The sequence below is a fragment of the Protopterus annectens genome, chromosome 8.part0 (genome assembly GCF_019279795.1).
Source record: "Protopterus annectens isolate FY-2018-M chromosome 8.part0, PAN1.0, whole genome shotgun sequence".
In the NCBI taxonomy this organism is placed as follows: Eukaryota; Metazoa; Chordata; order Ceratodontiformes; family Protopteridae; genus Protopterus; species Protopterus annectens.
In genome coordinates this window covers 495108105-495125945 of record NC_056741.1, presented here as the reverse complement: position 1 = coordinate 495125945, position 17841 = coordinate 495108105, and the positions used below count along the sequence as shown (strand labels likewise).

At 35.9% G+C, this 17841-nt stretch overlaps 1 pseudogene; it reads left to right on the top strand.

Annotated features, from left to right (window-relative positions):
- The window catches only part of LOC122808249, a 52479-nt pseudogene that overhangs the window by 22075 nt on the left and 12563 nt on the right, over window positions 1-17841 (top strand).

Genomic DNA, 17841 nt, shown 5'->3' with positions numbered 1-17841 from the left:
CTGTTACTAGTTTTAATATGATTACAGAGTTGATTTTGATTTCAAATGAGACAACTTAATGCTTGGACCTTACCAGGGAGGACGAGACATGGGAGGGAAGGTGCAGCATTCTCCCATATTTGTAAGCTTGAGGTTCATTATGTTGAAGCCTGTATTGGCTATATTTACTATTTGGTCAAGCGTGTTTGTATTTGCAAAGTCCAGGAATCTCTGTGCCTGTAGATTTGAGGCCACATGGGATTCCCAATCTATATAGGGGTAATTAAAGTCTCTCATGAGTAGGATGTTAGGTTAGATGGTAAGTGTCTCCAGGAGGTCCAAGTATGCATTGTGAGCTTGGGACATGGAGAGTGACCTATAGCTGGCTAGATATGGTACAGGATTTTGTCTATGGTGATCTGCATGTGGAGGAACTCCAGCACATCATCTTGTTTGATCACCCGAGAGGTATTCTTGTTACTGATGTGTATTGAAACACCTCCACCTTTAGCTCTTGTCTGTGCAGTTACTGGTCTAAAAATTACAAGACATTGAAATTTTCCACTGCCAGAGTACTCGCTGACATAACACTTTAACCACATTTCAGCCATGGTACATATGTCTATATTCTCTTCTCAAGTGTGAGGAGGGCTTAGAGGAATTGTAGCTTTTTTTTAAATGTTATTTAGGCTTCTGACATTGAGTATTAATGCCTTGAAGTTCAATTGAGTTGATTTTGCTATGTCAGTAGGTTTGTCAATTTGGCATTGCCTAAAAAATGCACTATGGGGTGGGGGGGTGGATAAAGTTTTAGCCAGTATTTGAAAACCTAGAGGGGAAAGGCACAAACCATCCTTGGCAAACCAACATGGTCTTTTAACAATGTCCTCCCCAAGCTGAGAAATATTGGATCCCCTTTGAATGAAACCAGGAAGACAGACAGTTTATGAAATCGATCATTTTTGCTCATATTGTAACATCACCCTTGGTGATGGTAATATGCTGCTCAATCCTTGGCTCATAACAGCCCGAGACACATAGTCTGAAAGTTCCATGTCTCCCTTCATTTAGTCAGGAGGTACATTTCAGGTCATTTACACCTACATGGATGATGAAGGAAAAATACTAGTACCTGAGCTGTAATGACTTGAGTACATGCATGATTTGGTGGATCCTGGCCCCAGATAAGTAACCAACTGTTATCTTTTCCTTGTTCAGCCTGGTTGGAGGGGCATCAGTTTATCTTACACTGGAGTCCCCTCTGATGAAGTTGAATGCTGGTCCTTGATAATGGAGGAAAATGAAGAAAAGGACCACAACTAGTTTCCAACTCTTAAATGTACAATAGTGCTTTTAAAACAATTAACAGCTGGATGAGGCATAGTTAACTTAAACAAAATATTTGTCTTTGAATTTTGTGTTCAGAAGAATAAAACTTTTTCCCTATAAAGTCATGTTCTTGGAGTTGTTCATAATAGAGAGGAAAATTCCCTGTCAGGGAGTTATTGGGATCAAAACTCTACATAAAACGTTTTGTTTCTGATTGTCAGGCTTTTTGGCCTTCAACTAGAATGTTTTCATTTTAAACTACTCATCTTTCCTGTTTTCAGCCTTTGGATTATGGGTACAGTGATAAAACTGTAAAAGTAACCCTTAAAAGCAGCCATACAGTGAACTATTTAACTATACTGTGTCTGAATAGCTGAACATAATAAATAATCACAGTTTGAATCATGGGCAGCAGAAAAAACATCCTCAAAACATAAGGTCTATTGAATATGACGGTTAACACAGAACTGCCTCAAAACATGAGGTTTATTGAAGATGATAGATAACTCAAAGGTAGCAAGTACTATGGTAATGTGATTAAACACTTTTAGGACGGTGATTTAAAATAAAAGTTCATCATTTGTATCAAACAGTGGAGCCATTCAGGTTCTTATTAATATTGACAGGATGATGAAAGTGACAGCTTTAGGGCAGAAATATATTTTAAATAAACATTTTCATTTTCTGGCAGTATTTTTATATTGCCGGGTAGTTTAAAACAGGGTATTAATGCTGTGACCTGTTCATGAGTTTCTTACTACATCCTTGGATTTGATTCTGTTTCTGTCTGACTACTATGTGACTTTGATGGATCACTTAACAAGAAAGTACTCCCAGTTCACACATGAAAATAGATCTTTTAGCTCAGTGGATTTATGTAATTCACAGATTAAAAATAAAAATAAAAAAAATTGCACAACTGTTTTTTTTCTTCTGTGATTTGACTATACAGCTGAATGGTCCGTCCAGTTTATCTTTCCAAACTGAAAAACATTAACAACATTTGCAACATCATAACCAGCTCCATGACAGAGAGGGATAAAGCCCTATCTACAGCCCAGGTGACCTGAGTTTCATTGTGCTGGTTGAGAGCGTTTGTCAAAGATGCTCCTTGAGGACAGGCATGGTCCACAGAGGGGAGTAGCCATCATATTTTGGCAATGAATGCAGTATAGGAAGGTGTGGAATACAATGCTAGATAATACCATAACTCCCCTTATCCAGCACCACCTCCAGGATGCCCTTAAGTTCCATGTTGACTCCACTTCACTTGGAGAAAAAGCCCAAGGAAAGGAGAAGCAGCTAAACCTGGTGATGGATGCGGACATTGGAACAGCTGGAAAGGATGAAGCAGCAAGTGGAGGGAAAATGAACATTTGCAACTTTATTTATTTTAATGTAGTTTCATAATTTACCTACCGCAATAAAGACGTTTTCTTTTAACCGTGTATAATCAGTTTTTGACTCAGTTCATTTTTGTACTACTGGGAAAAGGTTCCAATTGTTCATCTGCCTGGTATATGATCCCTGGACTTTTGTGTGTGTTATAGTTTTTGTGGATTACTATCTGGAGATACATTCTTCCAGTTCATCTGCTGTTATTCATGTGTAGTTTCATAATTTCATCATCCATTTGATTAAATCCCTTAAGTCATGTTTTCATAATCAGCCTCAAAAATCCACTGGGAGATTAATAATGTTTTAACAAATACTGCACCGTATATATAAAAAGCACCTTATCTTTCTGCTGCTGAACGTTGATAGAAAAAAAGACAAATACCAGAAACATAAATTTGGTGTTACTTTACAGGATTAATTTTTGTAAAGTGTAGTCCTTTTTGCTTTTGCTCTGTCTGATTAGTTTGCATTAGTATTTTTTTATTTATTATGTAGGGCTTTCTGATTTTCTTCTGATATGTTGGTTGATATAGGTTATTTAAGACTTAGAGGGATTGGTGATACAACAGTAATATACAGTGGAGTTCATTAATCCCATGCTGTTCATTTATTTATATGCGTCATATGCAAACAATAAGTAAGACTGTAAGTAACCATCTTAGAAATAATGCACAATTAAGAGCAATATCATAAAAATAATCTGGTTTCCAGATTGCCTTATAAGCTAATAAAGTAATAGATGCTGAAGCCATTTACAGAATAAGTCATGAACTTTAAAATAATTGTTCATAGTTGCAGAATCTAGGAGTTATATGTATGTCTGCACAGATACTGTTTGTTCAATACTCTAACCTGAGTTACAACTGCTGAACTAGAATCTGATTGCAGTGAACCAAAATAGCTGAAGATTTAAACAATTTTCTGTTCAGAGTTTTAAGTATTCAGTCTTCTCCTCTCTTTTCTACAATATTTATTATGTCAACTATCTGGCAGTTTAGATCCAAGGATTAATATGTGCTATGAACAAACTTTATTCTGTAGTGCTGGATTTTATTCCCACAGTCAACATCTGCTTGTTTTTTGACTCTGAGTAAGTCGTATAATCAGACTTTGCTCTCTGGTCACCCTTGAAAAGAGGTACTTGTGCCTGGTGGGTTTACCCAGTTGACAAATTAATAAAATACCTTAATTTATGTTTATAGCATAATGACTAAGTGTTCTAGACTCCAATCAAATACTGCAGCAGTTCTAAGGGAAGCAAAATTTAGAAAAGATGGTGAGATCATGCACACACATTAGCTGTGCTTATGCTTTCATCTGACCTTCCTGTTAAAAGTTGTACCAGAGGAATTCAAAAAGAACTGAATACATACTTGTTTAATGCATTAATAGTGAACATTTATTTAAAAACATTTAGCATAAAAATGCATGCTGCTTTCCACTAGTAATTATTTTATTCATTGTTATAAGCACAGTATGTTACAAAGGAACTCAAACTCCAGTGACTGTTGGGTACAGGCTGTCAATGAAAGTGGTCTGTCATGTCATCCTTCACAGTCTGCAACCAAGACAATTGTGCTGACTATCATGCTGATCTTTGTCACTATAGCAGACCTGATTGGAAACACCTTGGTTATTTTATCAGTTTTAAGAAATAGAAAGCTAAGAAACACAGGTAAGTAATTTTCATAAAAGAAAAATAGAAATGAAAATGTATATACTTAATTGACATGTAACTTATATGGAAGTGTTGTCTTAAGGTTTTGGAGACTATAACTACATGAGTAAAATTGTACATTTAGCAGGTTGTTATGGCTTTTGATAAAGGTCACATAGCTTTCTGTATTGGTTGGTTGGGATAGAACATTGATCTTATGTGACCATTTTCAGGGGGTCTATATTAGAACATTGAAGTTTCAAAACTTTGAATGTTCTAATATCGAACCCTATTCAGCGAAAGCTGAAAATATCAAAGCAACAGAAAACCAAATTTTTTCCTAGGGAAAGAATTCGGTTGTCAATTTCTGTTGCTTCAGTATTTTCAGTGCTGTGGTGGAAAGTTACAGGTCGGGTTCAGGTAAGTGTGCGATTGAGTGCAGGTTAGGTTAGTTAGGGTTAGGGTGTGGGTTAGGTATGTGTGCGATTGTGTGGACGTGAGGGTTAGGGCGGGTTAGGTGAGTTAGGGTTAGGGGGCGGGTTAGGTATGTGTGCGATTGTGTGGACGTGAGGGTTAGGGCGGGTTAGGTGAGTTTGGGTTAGGGCGCAGGTCAGGTAAGTGTGCAATTGTGTGGATGTGAGGGTTAGGGTGGGGTAGGTGAGTTAGGGTTAGGGTGCGGGTGAGATGAGTGTGCTATAGTAACGGACCTTAGAGTTAGAGTTTGTGTTAAGGTAAGTGGATAGTTAGTGGTGTGTGTATAGTTTAGTGTAGGGTTAGGTGTAAGATTTTAGGTGTATGTGTGTGGATTGCTGTTTGTTTGGTGTGCTTGTGTTGTGTGTATGTGTTTTGGAACAGCAAATTTTTTTCCCAAGGAAAAATTCACTGTTCTGTATGTTCGATGTTTTCAGCTTTTGCTGAATAGGGTTTGATATTAGAATATTCGAAGTTTTGAAACTTTGATGTTCTAATATAGACCCTTTTCAGGCCCTGTGCTTTATAAGTGCGTATCTTAATTGTTGGATTTTTTCATTACTTTGTAGTAATTCACTTAAATAATTTTAGCTCAGGTACTGTGCATTTATATTCAAATTAATGATACAGAACAGCTACAAATAAATAAACTCTTCTCCATGTTGTTTGTTCATTTGGCTTTGAAGTGAATAAGTTGTCTTGAAAGCTCTTGGTAAATGGCTGTTTACTTTCGTTTACCTACAGCTGCCATTTTTTAATCTTTCCAATGTCTTTTATTTTTGGATTAGGTAACTAATATCGAATTGATCCATATCCAATTAATGTGTTTAATGCTCTGTGTGAAAAAATAATTACATTCTTCCCAAGCTATCACAATGTCTTCAAAGTAGGTGCCCTTGCTTTATACTTTTTTTATGAATAATACCACTCTCTTGAATTGTATAGATTATTTTGTATTTGAGTATTCTGCAATAAAACCAGTACCATCTTCTCCCACTGAATGTATGTTTGCATCAGAAAATCAGCTGGCGACATGCATGCTTCTGGCATAATAAAATGAATACAGCTGGGATTCTGTCTCAACATCTTACAAATCGACTTCTGCACCATTGCACTCACTGACTGGGATATTCCATCTTGTACAATTCTTCATATGATGAAGTGCTAAACCAGGATCCTATCTCTCTGATAATAAACCAAATGTAGATCAAAGGGACTTTGGCATGCATCGTACTCTTTTTCTTAAATTTTGGTTATACATTTCCACACAGAAAAACACAGTGCCATGGTTTTCACAAACAAAATGCCAGAAAATCAGAAAAAAAAACTCCCAAGGATGAAATAAAGTGTTTAGATAAAGTTATTGACTCCATCTAATAGGCAACAACATCATTAACCAAACTATGCAATTATCAACTACCAATTTGCATTATAATTTTCATTATTTCCATTAATATAATAGTTAACTAAGGCTAGCAGTTAGTCGGATGTTTAACCTGTATAAAGTAGATACACTTCACAAACAGATAATAAGCTGCCGAATGGCAGCAAACATTTTAATCTTTCTTTCTTTGCAGTTGCCAAAGGTGTCCCGCGTGGTTCAATTCTTGCACTCCTTTTATTAATATCTTTAGAAACAAACTTCACACAGCCTTTAAGTAAGCATTGGTAATACAATATGCAGATGATGCCTCCCTCATCTGTTCAGCCTCAACCCCCTCAAACCTTAAAGAACTCACCCAAGATTCTTTCTCAACTATTGAAACTTCTCCTTCCCAATCGTAAAAAATAAAACTAATGTTGCTCATCCAAAAAGACATTTCTCTGACTAAAAGCAATATTTCCAAATGCTCTTCAAAAACAACACTATAATATAAATAGTTCAACAGACTAAATTATCAGAAGTTATAGCTGATGAACATGTAAAATTTGATTAAAACATAAGGTCAACCTGTTAAAAAAACACCAGAAACTCAGTTTGTTATAAAGAAATCCACTATCTCAATGACTGCACTAGACAAACCATTGCAACAACCTACTTACTCCCACCTCTGCTTTATCCTTTCCTAATTCTAACCAACTTTCAAAGCACCCACAAAATGAAATTAGATAGCTGTTATAACAAAATAACTAGATTTGCAGATGGTCTATCTACAAAACCTCACCACTGCACAGCCTTAAAACAATTAAACTGTCTCAGACTCCAGCAGTACATAACCTATTCACAACTACTCATTGTCCATAACCAAATATACAAACGAGATAACAGTCCAGCACTAAAAAACAACTGAAAGCATTACTTCCCAGTCACAGAACTACATTCTCAAAAATAAAATCACTATTATTCACAAGCAAATCAGAGAACACTACTGGAGACTCACTTTACTTGGTTTGCATTCCCAAACTATGGAATTCCCTGCCACTTCAATTGAAAGAAATTGAAAAAAAAACTAATACTTTAAAAAATCAATTAAAATGATATCTAAATAACACCTGGATATGCTCTTGCTTAAACACTGGCTAACTCAAAAATAGGAAGCACAAAACTCATGTTTACATTATTGCTAACTACTTCTCTGCATCAGAATGTTATTAAATCCAAATGCTTCTACCCATATACATTTCAGTGTTCAAACCTTTCACCATTACCATGATACCCTGTCTAACACTGATAATTTTTTCTGAAATCTTTCTCTAAATAATTTCTAATTAGCTGTTCTACCTTTTACTTAACCATATATAAACCTTACATTGTTCAATTTTCACATAAGCTATCTCACCAATAACTTTTGTTGTAGTGAATACAAATGTCTTATCAATATTATAAAACAGAGTAAAAAATATACTTTAATCTTTAACTTAACCTAGTTCTAGTTTTATGTATGTATATGATAATGGTGCAAATTTCTGTTTTCTTTAAAATGTATATCCCTGTACTGCAAAAATGTAATCTTGCATGGCATGTATTGTATTTGTATTTTGTTTATGTGTATTACGATTTTTTTTGCAATATCTATTGTAGAACTTTTCTCCCCAGGCCTCCACTGAGAGGGTTTTAGACTATCATGGTCTACAAATGGAAATAAGTAAAATAAATAAATAAAATGTTTACACTATTTATAAAAGTGCTTGAAGATATTGTTACAGGCAAAGATGGCAAATTTCAGCACTAATGCTACAAATAAAGTAGGCTAATGGTTTAACTGTTACACCTTTTGCAACAGTGTTAAATAATCATTAAGGTTTAAATGCTTTACAAAATCACTTGTCCAATTTAAAACTATAAAAAATAGAAAGATACGAGTTCTTAAGTCCTGTGTTTTAACAAAAAACAGTCCTGTTTTACAACCCTTGAATACAGATAACAGCAATCACTTGTCAGTGATTAATACTGACTATATCATTGATTGACTGTAGCGATACAGTTGGAGGGAGAGGGGAGACAAAGAGAGTGCGAATTATGAGACATATGATATACAATAGTCAGACATTAACTTCCTAATGAGTAAGAGTTTTTGGAAGGCTTATTTTCAGTGAGCTTATTTTCCTCATATATATATATATATATATATATATATATATATATATATATATATATATATAGTCAGTCATTTCAGGGCAGAGTGGTACAGCTATGGGTTCCTAAAAAGCTCCTGTAGTCCTCAGCTTGTTTCCCTCAATTACTAGTTGCCAACTATGATTGTGAGTAAGCAGTAAATGTGACAATATTATAGGTTCACACCTATAAAAAGAAACACTTGTGACTACAAGGCTTACCTGATTAACAAATGAACAAAACAAAGAGGTGAGGTGACACAAAAGTACTCAGTGACTTGTTTAGTAATTCATAGAAACTTGCAGTTTTTGCTGATATTTTTTAACATACCACTGTGGAGACACAAAGCCATGGTGGTGCAGTGGTAGCGTTGTCGCCTCACAGCAAGAGGTTCTTCCATTCGATTCTCGGCTGGAGCACCTTCTGTGTGGAGTCTGCATGTCCTCTCTGTGGTTGAGTAGCATTCGAAAAACATGCGTGAATGGGCGTGCCTTCGTTGAAGGTTGGGCGTCGAGTTAACACCTCGGCAATGCAAAAATCTACTGCCAGCCATTAGTGGACCGGAGTTCTGCTGTGGCGACCCCTAACCGGGTAAAGCTGAAAGAAAAACAACAACCACTGTGGAGACACAAAGCGATGTTACAGAAAAGCCATACAAGAAGTTTATTTTGAAAATAGCAAAAACTCATAAAGAGTTGATATATATTAAAATGTATGACTAACATAGAGGTTGAAAAAATATTCTGCATGCTTTAGTTTAATTCCTACTGCAAAACAGTATTTGACACATAAGGATATTGCTAGAGCTGATGCCATTCAGTTTAACATAAAATGAGATTTAATATGTAAGATGGCAGTTTCAGTCGGTCAATGTCTAAATAAGTAGATATTGCAGTGAGGTAGTTTTGTAATTAAAGTAATATAACAATGATCAGGTAGAGGAAAGAAAGTACCCCATAAATCAAACAATAGCAGTTTTTCTTGAAGAAAAAGATTGATTAACATATACTGGAGAAACAGTATGGTCACATTCTCCTATAACCTGCTTCTGCTGTCAGCTAACTGGTCAGCTATACGGTAGCATGAAGTCTATGGTGAAGGAACAGGGCAATGTTTGCAAAATGAGATAATTCTCTGTGATTCCTTTGCACTTTTTGTTTATTTGTCACTGCTGTTAAATCATGTATGTTAAATGATGAATAAATGCTTGTTAAAAGATTCAGACTTGTTGTATCTCTCCCTCTCTGTCCTCATTTATCTGTTTTGAATATTGACTTAGTGAAATCTGACACTGAATGCACTTTTTAATTAGTGTGGTGGATCTAGAGATTTCACTGATTTACTATAGCAAGAAAACGGGAGCTCAATAGCAGAAATTAATAAAATGTAATTATTTTCATTGTGCTGCATTTCTAATAAGGATTAGGGACTTTTAATGAGATGATGTACCATAAAGTCATGCTGATTGCATCTTAGGCTAGGAGAGGGATATACTATAAAGTGAGGCAGGGTCTGAGATCACACCAGTTAGTTATGAAATAATTATTGTTACTAAAAAGCTTCTAAATGGACAGCATTGTTTTGTCTATCTCCCCTTGGCATAAGCTGCCAATGAAGGTGGTTAAAAATAGCTGATTTATTTTGCTTCTCCAGCATACATATTGACTAGTCTAAAGCATTTGTGCTTAAAGAAAAAAAAACATAAGCTTTGTCATGCTTAATTGTGGATGTATTTGCAAATATGAAAACAATATAAACACAATTGTAAGTCTTAAATTTGTAAATGTATGTAGTATTTGAAGTATTATGTTAGGCATCTGGCACAGAAGAAAAGCCAATACCCCACAGTTATCCCCTACAAACTCCACTGACAATATTGCCACACAATTCAACAAGCACTTCATAAACTCCATTCTAACCCTAGCTAAAAACTATACCAACACTCAAATCTCTATCTCCGTATATCACATACCCAGCCGTAACTCTTTCACCTTCAACCCTATCCAGACCAACTCCATAATAACTGCTATCAAAACTAAAACCTTCATCACCTACTGCTGACCAGCTCCCTAATGAATACCTCAGACTCGCTGCTGATGCTATTGCCTACCCCATATCCTTCCTAATTAATTGTTCCATCTCTGAACAGTATGTTCCAAAACTGTGGAAAGTATCCTATAGTACTCCTCTGCACAAAGGGGAACCCTCCACTGACTTCTCTAATTACAGACCAATTTCCATTCTCTCCTCCTTAGCCAAAATTCTGGAAAAACGTGTTCACACCCAACTCCTTGACCATCACCTGAAAAAGAATCTCCTCTCCCCAACTCAACATGGCTTTCGACCAAAACATAGTACAACTACAGCCTTATTCAGTTTCATCAATACAGTCAATCAGCACAGAAACAATGGTCAGCTTATCTCTGCTATTTTTCTTGACTTATCAAAAGCCTTCAATACTGTTTCACATCAAAACCTTTTTGAAGAACTAGCCTCTCTTAACCTCCTCACTCAAACCTCTCCTGGTTTATCAGTTACTTAACTCACCAGCAATAGTCTACTAAGTGGCTAAATGTACTCTCTTCACCATTACTAGTCTCTATGGGCGTACTCCACACATCTATACTAGGTCCCCTTCTATTCATTATTTTCACAAGTAAACTCTGCACAGCCACCCAACTTGCATCCATAGTCCAATACGCCAGTGATTCCTCCCTCATAGGCTCAGCCCTCTCTATATCTGACCTCCTTCAACAAAACCAAAAATCCTTCCTGGACATCAAAAAATATCTCTCTTAACTCCCAGCTCTTTCTCAACCTCAACAAAACCAAACTTATGACCTCCAATAGCAAAATAACTAATCTCCCACAGCCCTTCACCATTTTGTCTACTAACAACACAGTCATTGAACCAGTAAGCCATACCACGCTCCTATGTGTCACTATAGGTAATGCTCTCTCATTTGACAAACATCTATCTCTCATCATTAAAAAGGTCCATTTTAAGCTAGGGTCACTATATAGAATTAAGCCTTTCCTAACAAACTCTACCAGACATTCTATTGCCAGAATACGCCTTCCGTCAGCCTTGTTATACGCCTCTCCCATGCTCACCAACCTAAAAAAATGTGACTTAAACTCAAATCATGCTATAACAAGATGGCTAGATTTTTCTCCAGCCACCCCTCTAGATCTTATCATTGTACATTCCTAGACCAACTGGTTGGAACTACCTAACCTTCTAACCCTCAATCAACTTACACTAGCCCATACCACTCTACACTACCCAGAAAACTGTCCCGCTATAAGTAACTTTGTTCAACCATATTCCAATACCAGAGCACTAAGATCCTCCAATAAATCTCTCCTGAAAGTTACTAAATCTAACAATAGACATGAGGACTTCTTATACTCTAGCTGTATTTCCAAAGCCTGGAACAGCATGCCACATAACATAATCAGCACAAACGACATTGCAAAATTCAAATCACTACTAAAGCAACACCTATACAATACCTGGCTTTGCTCCTGTGTCAGGCTGGGCTAACCCCTGACCCCTATGTACCCCTTCTTTTCTTCTCACTTCCTTCATGCCGACCTTCCTATCTCTGTTTCTCCTGATTTCTTTCCTATTTTCTATGCTCCCACTGCATTTACAAACTCCTTTCATTATACTTACTTATACAGTATAAGTGTCAATAACTCTGTTAATTAGCAAATGTTGCTACTTGTTCTCCCATATGTAACTACATTTTTCTCCTTGCTGTATAACTATTGCATAGCACGCAAATGTATATTGTATGTTTCTGTTGGTTACTTTGTGGAGCTTTTCTCCCGGCGCCTCCACTGAAAACTGACCTTTTCTTAGCCCAGTCGGACACTCTTGGTAATCAAATGGAAATAAATAAATACATATAACCGGAGAAGTAAATCAGGAGACAGTCTTACAACAGCTAAAAGCAAAGCACTAGTGGAAAAAAAATTCAGGATGTCTGATTTTAGGAGAAGCCATTTACCATTTATTGCATAAAACTGAGAAGAAATTAATTGATGTATTACTCTGTGATAGAACAGCAAAGCAATCTTGCATCTCAAATAATGATTTGATATTCTACCATGGTGTGTTTTTGCAGAATGGAAAGGACCTTACTATATCAATAAATTGAACAACATAAACATTCTACACAATGACAATGGAGTTATGGCTTCAAAATAATGCCTGTAATCTCTTCTGAAACAATATAGTACTCACTTCCATAAAAGAGGTATATTTCAAAGTTAGATTTTTTTTTCTGAATGTACAAACAACAGAAGTAATTGGCTATCTATGCATTTGTTTTTCAGCTAAGTAGTGCAAAAAATATTTTTTTTTAATAAAATGTTACAAACAGTCAAAGTGTAACCATATGAAATATTGAGACTTGAAATGCCAAGTCCCAAGAAGTGGAGAAAGAATGACTGAAAATCCATGTTTACATATATGATAAGTCTGAGGTTGCCATTTCCCAGAATATTCAATTTTTTTATGCGATTCTGGAAATCTTGGATTTTGGTCTCTATTTATCTAATATATATATATATATATATATATATATATATATATATATATATATATATATATATACATACACACACATAGACACATATATATGTTAAAACAAGTTTAAAATGTTGTTGTTGTTGTCATTCCCTTGTTAGGGGTCACCACAGTGGAACTCCGGTCCACTAATGATTGGCAGTAGATTTTCACGAACGCTGAGGTGCCAGCTCAACGTTCAACCTTCAACAAAGGCACTCCCATTTACGCATGTCTTTCGAATACCCACCCAACCATGGGGGATGCTGACCACACAGAAGGCACTCTCCGCACTCCAGCCGAGAATCAAACTGGAGAACCGCTTGCTGTGAGGCTACAATGCTACCGCTGCACCAGAAGACTGAAAATCACTTTTCAAGTGTTCTTCTCTGTTTTTTGTCTTTGTTCCCATGTATCAGGACTTGGTATTAGACATCCTGACATTTCAGCAGGGAGCTTTGGTCAAGTGATTTATGACCAGAAGATCAAAGCCAACCCAATACAAAAATATGACTGTGTTTGCATGTGTGTATGATGTGTATGCTTGTGTGTGCTTGTATAAACATACAAAAATATGACTGTGTGTGCATGTGTGTATGATGTGTATGCATGTGTGTGCTTGTATAAAGATATACACACACACACACACACACACACACACACACACATATATATATATATATATATATATATATATATATATATTATATATAGAAGGAGTAAGAGAGAAAGAGTGAGAGAGATAGATATAAATATAGCTAAAGATTTAGATATAGATATAGATATGGATGCAGATATAGAGATAGGTAACTAGATGTACATACAGAGAGAGAGAGAAAGAGAGAGAGAGCGAGAGACATCTAAATGATGTCATGCAATGGTGACCTTCACTACTCTCTATGTACTATAAGCATAGCAGATGTTTCCATGTCATGGAAAAAAGGGCTATGACGTCCCTGATATAGTGTCTTCATAGATTTGTGACTTACTCTCAGCTAATTGTGTATCACTGAATTGTGTTTGAGGAAGACTTTTACTATGAGGTCAAGCAAGGTTGCAGACGTGATTCGCTGTAAGATTCAAAATGGTATGAGTGCCTCATGCACCAGCCAAGCTAGCTTAGAAAACTAGTGCAAGACAAGCATTAGTCTTTGTAAGAAATAAGGAACTCAGACTGAAAAAGAAGTATCAGGAGACAGGTAAACCCAAATTTTATTATTTACTGATACAGTGACTTCTTCCCAAAGATATACATTTACAGTAAGAACATTATAGAACTGTACATGTTTATGTTGATGAAGGTTCGTTTGTTTTTTCGGGTCTATATCATAATTTTGAATGTTCAGTTCCTCAAATCCCTAATGGCAGACACCAAAATATCAAACCGCATGTTAACCGAACGTTAAAAACCGCGAAATTCAGAATATCGCAGTTCCATAGTTGGCCACATCATGTTTACTGACGTAAAACGTCACTAGGAGATTCCCCTTATCCTGTATAGGAAACTAATGTACATGTGCAATAGATAGTGACCTTAGGGTTAGAGTATAAGGTTAAGTTAAGTGCATACATAGTAATACATTTGTGCAGCCCAATAGAAACACCTTTGAGTGATAGCTCTACTGTTGAAAGTGTAGCATACAGTAGATAGTGACCTTAGGGTTAGAATATAAGGTTAAGTTAAGTGCATATACAATAATACATTTGTGTAGCTCAATAGAAACACTTTAGAGCGATAGCTCTACTGTTGAAAGTGTAACATACAGTTGACAGTTTGAACGCACTACATAAATTAAACTTTTTTGTAGCTGGGTGTTGTTTGTTCACATTCACATATATGTAAGTGTTATGCACATTTAATTAGCACAGGGGATACATGGCTGAAGTGTACACATGGGCAAAGTGTAGATTATTTATTTTGTTTGGGTAGGCAGTACGCAGCAGGAGGTGAAGTTGGCCAACTATGGAAATTCGATATGTTGAATTTCACGGTTTTTCACGTTCAGTGTACTTGCTGTTCGATATTCTGGTGTTGGCCTTTAGGGACTTGAATAACTGAATGTTCAAAATAATGATATAGACCCGTTTTTTTCTGTCCCAGCCAAATGAACTTCAGTCCAGCAACCCTGACCATTTAGCACTAGGATGGAAACATGGCAGGCACAAAGTTTATTTAAGAGAAACAGGCTAGATATAAGAGGGGATGCATCCTTCTATACAAGGAGATGTATCAAAGAACTAAACCTGGTGATAAAGGATGGAGTGAGGCAGTTTGTTTCATACTCAAAACTGAAAATACCAACACAGTGAATAGATTTCTTATACATAGAACTTTAACTCTTGTGGAGAGGTCAGATATTAAAATAACAGAAAACATCCTAAGGAGAAAGAGTAAATGCATTTAAAGGGACACTTTAAAATATCAAGACTCCTTAGCTGTAGTATGTATACAGGCAGGATCATACATGGAGTACAACAGTTAAACCTCAAACAACTGTTACTAGGTTTTCCAAAATGGTGGACAGCCTGTAAACATACTAACAGTGCAGCTCCTGCAACCTAAACTCTAATCTGACCTCAGGCTGGTGCATCGCTCAAAGAAAATAAACAAAACATCAATGGATTAAAGCAGAAATGCGCGTACTTACTTTTTTCATCTATATTTTTGCTGAAATTCTTTCTTTTTGAAGGAAAATATCTACTTGATGGAAGTTGAGCCCTGAACCGCATGGTGTGGATCCTTCTGGATTAACAGGCCTAACACAAAAAATAAGGAGAAAGCATCTCTCAAAGCACGACTTATTACTAAAAAAAATTCTACAATATTATAAAGCATCTAACTTTCTTTTTGAAGAGAAATATCTACTTGATGGAAGTTGAGCCCTGAACCGCATGGTGTGGATTCTTCCAGATTAACAGGCCTAACACGAAAATAAGGAGAAAGTATCTCTCAGAACAGGATTTACTACTAAAAAATTCTGCACTATCAACAAGCATCTAAGTTTGGAAGTCGAATGGGGTATCAACCAGATAAAAGGAAATTTTAACCACAAAAACTTAACTGTCTATGATTACTACTCCTGAGAATGACGTCATTCCCAAAAGACAAAAAACTAACAAGCTGCAACAAGAAGCTGCTAAGATGTCTCTAAAATCAAAACAGGAACAATCTTTAACATTGGAAGACCTTAAAAATGCTCTGCAACCCTTACAATTAGAAGTGCAAAGTTTTGCAAATAAACTAATTACATTTGGCTCTACTCTGCACCAAATTATGCTGAGACTAGAGCAAAGTGAAGCCAAAGTTATGGAAAATGAACTAAAAATAAATGAACTTCAGCAAAGGCTTCAGACCAGCAACAACACAATTAAAGAATTACAACAAAAAATGTGAGATCTAAAAGCCAGAAGCAGGCATAATAAATTTATCATAAGAGGAATTCCAGAGAGCTTTGACAATACACAACTTAATTCAATAATAAAAGAAATACTAAGCTCTCTCTTGAATAATAAAGAACTCTTAGATGATATAGTAATAGAAAGAGCCCACAGAGCTATAAGGCGTGCACAAACAAGTGACTCTCCGAGGCAAATATATGTCAGACTGCTTAATTCAGCACATGTTCAACAAATACTAGCAGCATACAAAGCTAAAAAGAACTTTACATGGAGATCACATAAAATCACAATAACTCAAGATCTCCCTTTGGAAATTAAACAAAACAGACATAAACTTAGTAAATATTGTGCTTACCTTATTGAAAACAAGATTCGTTTTCAAATGAAATACCCTACATCTTTAATTTTCTACCACAAAGAAGAAAAAATATCCCTTGAAACCCCTGAGCAAGCAAAATCCACCTTTCTGCATCTCCTCAAAGTTAATCCTGCTTGAAACAACACAATTCATCTTCTCTGAACTCAAAACAACGTTTTGGAGGGCTTCAGGAAGGTATTCTGCATGTTTCTATTTTAAAATAAGCTAAAAATAAAACCATTGTTTTATTTTTACAGCCCTGGAGGTCTGTTTTAGCATTTCAGCATTTTGTTTTCCCATAATCCTCTTCAAATCAGGAAGCTCTATGATCCATTCACCTTTCAACTTTAATGACGTCATAAATTACTTGTTTCCAGCCCCAGTGCATCTCTGGGAATGGGAAAAACACTAAATCAAGTCGGGAAAGCTCTACAAACAATGAATATTCGACTTTAACCAAACTTTGCTTTTCTCATCAAAGAAACCTCAAATTGTATGTTTCAAGCCTCTACACTGCTATAATTACAAAGAAGAATGTGTTAGAAGAAAATACTAGTCATTTGGAAAATTCTAGAAAAGAAAAGGATGCAGCTGCTTTTAAATATTTCAGCCTCCCTTCCTGCAGTATTACAAAACCTTGTGCTACACTGGATAAACCAAGGTACTGTCTCTTAGTAACTGCCTTTCATTTATAAATTCTTAAAAGCTACCTAAGTTTGGCTGCATAAAGAAATGATTTAAAGGTGCTTTTCTTTAAGTCACTGCAGATGTCAAGAAACAAGGATTGTTAAATGACATCTGGATCAATGGGTCTCATATAAACTCTTAAGTATTAAACACTCCCAAATGATTACAGCTATGCTTTCTTGTATTATACAACTATATAGGTAAAATGCTCTAATACTGGGGGGGGGGATACTCTTCTTTTCTGAATAATGCTTTGAAACAGGGTGATGCAATTTGGGTTGTGACTTTTGTTTTATAATAGCCTAAAGTACTATATTACTTTGACATTAGTAAGTTCTTATACATGGCTTAATCACTATCCTAATAGCATGTTGACTGGGTTGTATTTGAATGAGTCTATGACTAAATGGTAAATAGAGTCATTTCTTGCA